Source organism: Solanum pennellii, chromosome 11 (genome assembly GCF_001406875.1).
Source record: "Solanum pennellii chromosome 11, SPENNV200".
Taxonomy (NCBI): Eukaryota; Viridiplantae; Streptophyta; class Magnoliopsida; order Solanales; family Solanaceae; genus Solanum; species Solanum pennellii.
Genome location: NC_028647.1, coordinates 17645982 through 17653378, shown reverse-complemented (window position 1 = coordinate 17653378; position 7397 = coordinate 17645982).

The following is a 7397-nucleotide window of genomic DNA, read 5'->3' as shown; positions in this document are numbered from 1 at the left end:
CTTCTAGACTTTTTATCATGTTTGTTATTGACGTATGATGATGTATACCCAAATTGTATGTAATTGAGGGTTTGTGGTAAGACCTTGATGATGAACTATGAAGGAGACTCGGTAAGTCTTATGATCCCTATCCTTTACTTCAAATTGTGGTTAATTGTGATTAAGTCATGATGTTGTATTGGAGTATGCCTTGTATTAGGATGGATAGGGTGATATGATGTTGAATTGAAATGTCTTGATTATGATGGTGAGGTGTTGGCTTAAGATGTAAATGTTATAAGGATGGTGAATGATTTACCAATGTGCCTTATCATGATATAAATATGTTAATATACTAACCTCACTTATATGAATTGTAATGCAAGGACAATACTCATGCAATTTTTATTGAGCTATGATGACGATGAATATACAAGGGTTATACCCTATGACCTACAATAAGTTATGATTATTAATAAAGGCAATAAAGACATTTAAAAAGAGACTTTAGCTTAGCACCGAGTGAACTTGACAATGGGAGGTGACAACTTTCCATAGAAGAAGATCCACCCTATGTGGTGTTGACTCCCCAATGAGAGATACTCATCCAATGGATTCCCATGAGAGGAGTCCCCGATTGCCAAGTGGTATGTAGAGGGATTATACCTATATCTTAGTTCTTGAACTATGTTGCCCCTATAGGAAGACTAGCTAGTGGATCCACCTAAAAAGCTACGTTTATGTTTGGTTTTACTTTGGCTGTTAGACCACCTTCCTTCGGTGTAAGGTTTTACAACACCGGATTCCACACTTAGATCCTGTGGTCTATGTCAGTTAAGGCAAGTGTTTCCCTAAAATAAAATGAAGTAATGAAGTATAAACTAACTAAGGTGACTTGAGAGGTTGACTTAGCCTAGGTAGGGGTATGGGACTCTACTTATGCGTTGCACTAGCTTGCCTTGAAGGAAACTTTAGAAGGCTGTTACTATGTAAGAATATGCTTATAATGATACATGATATGTATATGATGAACTTGCATATTGTTGATACTATATGTTTATTTGGTGTCACTTATGAATATGTGTTGGTCTATATTGTTAAAGTATGATGTTATGTACCCTTAAATGTTATGATATGTGAAGTAGGAAGTTAGTCATGATTCTTGTTGGGTTACTTGATTGAGTAAGGTTATGGGGCTTTGCTTGGTCATTGCACTTGTTGACTTGATAGGGGTGATGGGTAATTGTCTTTCTTTGGTTATGTTATAATGAACTCTTATTCATGCTAGTTGTGGTTATGACTTTATAGTAGAGTTTCTTTGACTATATGTCTAATTACATGATATGCATGTTGACTTGACTAGTTTTGATGTCGTTGGTCTTGTGATGTACATGCCTATGACTAAATGAATGTCCTAATTGATTTGGTATGGTCTTGTTGAATATGCGTAAGTGCTTTCAAAGTAAAATGCATACCTTTATGAAATATCCCTTTTTCTTTGCATGTTTTCAAAGTATGTGTGCATATGGTCTCATACTTAGTACAAGTGGTGTACTAACCCTATATATTTCTTTTCCCCAATATTTTAGGTTCAGGTCGTTGAAGTGCTTAGAAGATGACTTGAAGAAGGCTTGGATCTCTTATTCATCCAAGTAGGGTAAGTCCTCACTTCCCGAGGGCGATGTCACTATCTAGCTAATGGAGTTGTTTTGAGTTTAAGACTATTACGTTCTTTCTTTTTCCATGTAGTATGATACATTGTATAGCCCATGTAAGGCATTCTTACATTGATGTATGGGATATGCCCAAGTTCTTACACTCTTATTAGATGGTTATGAGATGAGACAACTATTATGACTATCTTATATTTTATATACTTATGTGCAATAAAAGTAGAAGACCAAGTAATCTTCGTATACGAAGAGTCTATTTATACTCGATATATATATACTATGTGTATGTAGAGGTCTATGTAAACCTCTGAGTAGATGTAATGAGAAGTTTTAAATTATCAGCTAAATTTGACTAATGAATGTAATGATGTAAGCTAAGAGACTAGTCTTAGGACTCAAAGAGAATAACGACACCGGTTACGTCTAGGATGTATTCCCGGATGTAACGAAATTGGTATCAAAGCATGAGGTTGAATTGTCTTTGAGTCAATGTCTCTCTCAATCACTTCTATGTAAGTTCATATTCATAATTGTGAAGCGCGCCACACTTATGGATAGGAACCTACGTGATGTCTTGGAAACTCTCACTTTCTTGGAATTCCAATATCGTGCCTTTGGAGTGTTAGCTCTATGTGATTTTGCATCTAATCCTATTGTTGTGATAATAGGCAATGAATACCTGAAGGAATGCGACATGAAGACTAGAATAAGAGATTGCCAATACGGCAGTTCCTCCCCGTGGTGATCAAGTTCCTCGTCTTGAGGAGATTTGAATGATGACCAAGCTCCGATGAATCCTCCTCCTTTGGCGGATGAGAACATACGGGTTGCTCTCCTCCAAATGGACCAAGTCATTACTACCCAAGCACAAGCCTCCACTACTCAAGCCCAAGCCATGATGACCAAAGCTAATCGGGAGGTTGTACCCCGAGTTCATCTACAAGTTGCTACCATGGCCTCCCGTCTAAGGGATTTCACTAGGATGAACCCTCCTAATTTCTATGGTTCCAAGGTTGAAGATGACCCCCAAGAGTTCATCGATGAAGTCCATAAGATCCTCTATGCTATGGGATTTTCTACTAGTAAAAAGTTTAAGTTAGTCACCTATCAACTCAAGGATGTGGTTCAAGCATGATAAGTCCAATGGAGGGACAATAGGCCTTTAAGAGGTGGACCCGTGACTTGGGAAGTGTTCAAGAAGGCTTTTCTTGATCGGTTCATTCCTAGGGAGAAGAGGGAAGCGAAAGTGTTGTAGTTAATCAACCTTCCCCAAGGAGGTATGAATGTTCATGAATATTCTTTTAAATTTACTAAATTGTCAAAATATGCTCCTTTTTTTTATTTCCGATCCTAGAGATAAAATGAGCCGTTTTGTGACGGGGGTGTCGAATGATTTGCAAGAGGAGTGTCATTCGGCTATGCTACATGACAACATGAACATTTATCGTCTTATGGTTCATACCCAACATGTAGAAGAGTCAAGGGCTAAGAGGAAGAGTAGATATGCTAAGAGGGTAACACCTTTTGATGGTGGTTCATCAAAGAATAGGCTTGAGATACAAGACAAGACTAGGTTTAAGAAGCGGATTTCTAATCAAGTCCCTTCCAAGTTTCCCAAGGCTAGGGATGATAGGATGTCTAACCATAAGTCTAAGAAGGGAAGGGATACTAGTTCACCCAACAAGAAGTCTACATGTGCCAAGTGTGGAAAAGGGCACGTAGGAAAATGCTTAGTTGGAACGGGTATTTTGCTTTAGGTGTGGTAAGAGTGGTCACAAGGTTAGGTATTTCTCTAATGTGAAGATTCAAGACAAAGGTAGTGGTCAAGCTCAAGCAAGTGTTTCAAATGAGGCTCCAAAGAAGGAACCGCTTCTATGCTCTCTGCTCTAGGGGTGAGCAAGACACTTCTCCCGATATGATGACCAGTATATGTTGAAAGTCTTCTCTATTGATGTATATGACTTACTTTATCCCGGTGCTAGTTTATCATTTGTTACTCATCTAGTAGCTAAAAAGTTTGACATTTTGCCTGATATTATGCATGAATCTTTTATAGTGTCTACCCCGGTGGGTGAGTTAATTGTTGCAAAAAAAGTGCATAGAAATTGTTCTATAATGTTGCCCAAAAGAGTTTCTTATGTTGAGATAGTAGAACTTGATATGCTTTATTTTGATGTCATTTTGGGTATGGATTGGTTGCATGCTTGCTTGCCTTTATAAATTGTAGAATGAGGGCGGTGAAGTTTAACTTTACAAATGAGCCCGTTTTAGAGTGGAATGGGGGAAATACTCTTCCTAGAGGTCGTATAATCTCTCGTTTGAAAATGATCTCAAAAGGGTGTTTATATCATATAGTAAGAGTCCAAGATTGAGACTCCGATATTCCTCCCATTGAGTCGGTCCTCGTAGTGAGTGAATTTCCGGAGGTCTTTCCTAATGATCTTCCCGGTATTCCTTCCGGACGGGAAATTGATTTTGGTATCGACTTGTTACCGGATAGAAATCCCATTTGAATTCCTCCTTATCGGATGGCTCTGGACGAATTGAAAGAGTTGAAGGCTCAACTCAAGAATTTACTAGACAAGGGTTTCATTCGACCTAGTATTTCTCCATGGGATGCTCCAGTTTTATTATAAAGAAGAAGGATGGGTCCCTTAGGATGTGCATTGATTACCTCCAACTCAATAAAGTCACTAAGAACAAGTATTCTCTCCCTCGGATTGACGACTTGTATGTCTACTCAAAGGTGCAAGCTACTTTTCTAAGATTGACTTGAGATCGAGGTATCACCAACTTAGGGTGAGGGTGAGGATATACTAAAGGCGGCATTTCGGACTAGATATGGTCACTATGAGTTCTTAGTAATGTCTTTTGGTATCACAGATGCCCTGATGGCGTTTATGGATCTCATGAATAGAGTGTTTTGAAATTACCTAGATTCATTTGTCGTTGTCTTCATTGACGACATCTTGGTATATTCGAAAAATGAGGGTGATCACACGAAGCATTTGAGGGTAGTATTACAAGTTCTTAAGGAGAATAAATTATTTGCCAAGTGTAACAAATGTGAGTTTTTGTTGAGTTCAGTGGCATTTCTCGGTCGTATCATCTCTAGTGAGGTAGTTGAGATTGACCCAACGAAAACCGAGGCGTTTAAGATTTGGCCTAGACCATTGACTCCAACCGACATTAGGAGTTTCTTGGGTCTAGCGGGTTATTATCGAAGGTTTGTGGGTGGTTTTGCCCATTGCATCTCCCTTGACTACTTTGACCCAAAAGAGTAAGAAATTTGATTGGTCGAAGACATGTGAAAAGAGCTTCCAAATCTTGAAAGATAGGCTTACTTCCGCTCCGGTGTTGACTTTAACGGAGGGTACAAAGAGTTTCGTTGTGTATTGTGACGCGTCCCGAGTGGGCTTAGGGTGTGTGCTTATGCAATATGGCAAGGTAATAGCCCATGCTTCTAGGAAACTTAAGGTGCATAAGAGAACAATCCAACTCTTGATCTTGAGTTAGCGGCCGTGGTATTTGCCTTAAAAATATAGAGGCACTACTTGTATGGTGTCCATGGTTATGTGTATACCGACCACAAGAGTTTCCAATATGCATTTACTTAAAAGGAGTTGAATCCCCGACAAACAAAGTGGTTGGAATTGTTGAAGGATTACAACATGAGTGTACTATCACCCCGGCAAGGCCAATATAGTTGCGGATGCTCTAAGCCGTATGACCATGGGTAGTGTGTCTCACATAGATGAACACATGACATACCTAGTGAGAGATGTTCATAGGTTGGCTAGATTGGGTGTAAGGTTGGAAGATTCTCTGAATGGTGGCTTTATGGTCCATCATAGCTCTGATTCATCTTTGGTGGTTGAGATGAAGTCCAAACAACACCTTGATCAAGCATTGATGGAGTTAAAGGAATCGGTTCTTGGTAAACTCAATAAGTCATTATCCTTAAGGGGGATGGTGTATTGAGGTACCAAGGGAGGTTATGTGTTCCCAATATAGATGGTTTGAAGAGTCGGATTCTTCAGGAAACTCATGAGTCCCGTTACTCCATTCAACCGGGTTCACCGAAGATGTACCATGACCTTAGAAAAGTATTTTGGTGGGAAAGTTTGAAGAAGGACATAGCGGAATTTGTTGATAAGTGTCCAAATTGCCAAAAGGTGAAAGCCGAACATCAAAAGCCAGGTGGCTTACTATAAGAAATCCAACTTCCTACTTGGAAGTGGGAGGACATCAATATGGATTTTGTAGTAGGTTTGCCTCGAACTCAAAAGCAATATGAATCTATATGGGTGATTGTGGATAGGTTGACCAAGTCCACTCACTTTATTCTTGTCAAGTCTACTTATTCGGCGGAATATTATGCAATGATCTTCATAGATGAAATTGCCTGTATCCATTGTATCGTTATCTATCATATTAGATAGGGGTGCATAATTCACATCTAGATTTTGGAGGTCATTCAAAAAAGGGTTGGATACCAAGGTGAAGGCTAAGCACCACTTTTCATCCCCAAACGGATGGTCAAGCGGAGCATACTATTGAAACCCTTGAGGATATACTTAGATCTTGTATTATCGATTTCAAGGGAAATAGGGATAATCATTTGCCTTTGGTGGAGTTTGCTTATAATAATAGTTTTCGTCCATCCATATCCAGGGCTCCTTACGAAACCTTGTATTGTAGGAGGTGTAGGTCTCCTATTGGATGGTTTGAAGTGGATGATCATTCGCTTCTTGGTCCCGACTTAATTTATAATACTTTGGAGAAAGTTCATATCATAAAAGAATCACTTGCAAACGGCCTATAGTCGGTAAATTTCTTAATGCCGATTATAGGAGAAGGGATTTAGAGTTTGAAGAAGGTGATAAGGTGTATTTGAAATTTCACTTATGAAGGAGGTCGTTAGGTTTGGCAAGAAAAGGAAGTTGATTCCTCGTTATGTGGATCCCTATGAAATCTTGCAAAGGATTGGTAAGGTTGCCTATGAATGGAAACTTCCTAGTGAATTGGCTTCGGTTCATCCGGTTCTCCATGTTTCCATGTTTAAGAAGTGTATCAGTGACCCCGAGTCTATTCTTCCTATTGAGGGACTTGGTGTGAAGGATAAGCTCTCTTATGAGGAAGTTCCTGTTCAAATCCTTGATAGGCAAGTAAAGAAATTGAGGAATAAAGAAGTGGCTTCCGTAAAGGTATTATGGAAGAATCACTAGTTGAGGGTGAAACGTGGGAGGCTGAGGCCGATATGAAGTCCCGTTACCCTTATCTATTAGATAACTAAGGTTATTAGTTCTTACTAATAATGAAAATAATTGCAAAAATTGAAATTGCTTTGATTTTTAGTGAAGTTTTGCAAAAGGTGCATTTTTATGTCATTACAATGAATTATAGTGAATGTGCATTTTGACTAGAAAAATTTGCAATGTTTGCTTAATTTGAGTTATGTTGTGCATTTTGAAATGGTGAGTCTTTATGAAATTATATGTAGCATGTTGGTAAGTCAAACTTTGGCATAATTGACTCATAAATGCTATGTTGACCTCTTGTTGTGTGAGAAAGATGTTCCTCATAATGTAATATTGAGCCTTATGTGTGGTAATTGAAGATTTGAATTGCCTTGTGTAAGTGATACGTTTGATGTTGTTATCTATTGTTGTTGGTTGGGCCGCTAGTCTTGAGTCTATTCCTTCCTTCCGAAGAATTTTTAGTGTCTCTCGGGGACGAATGTTC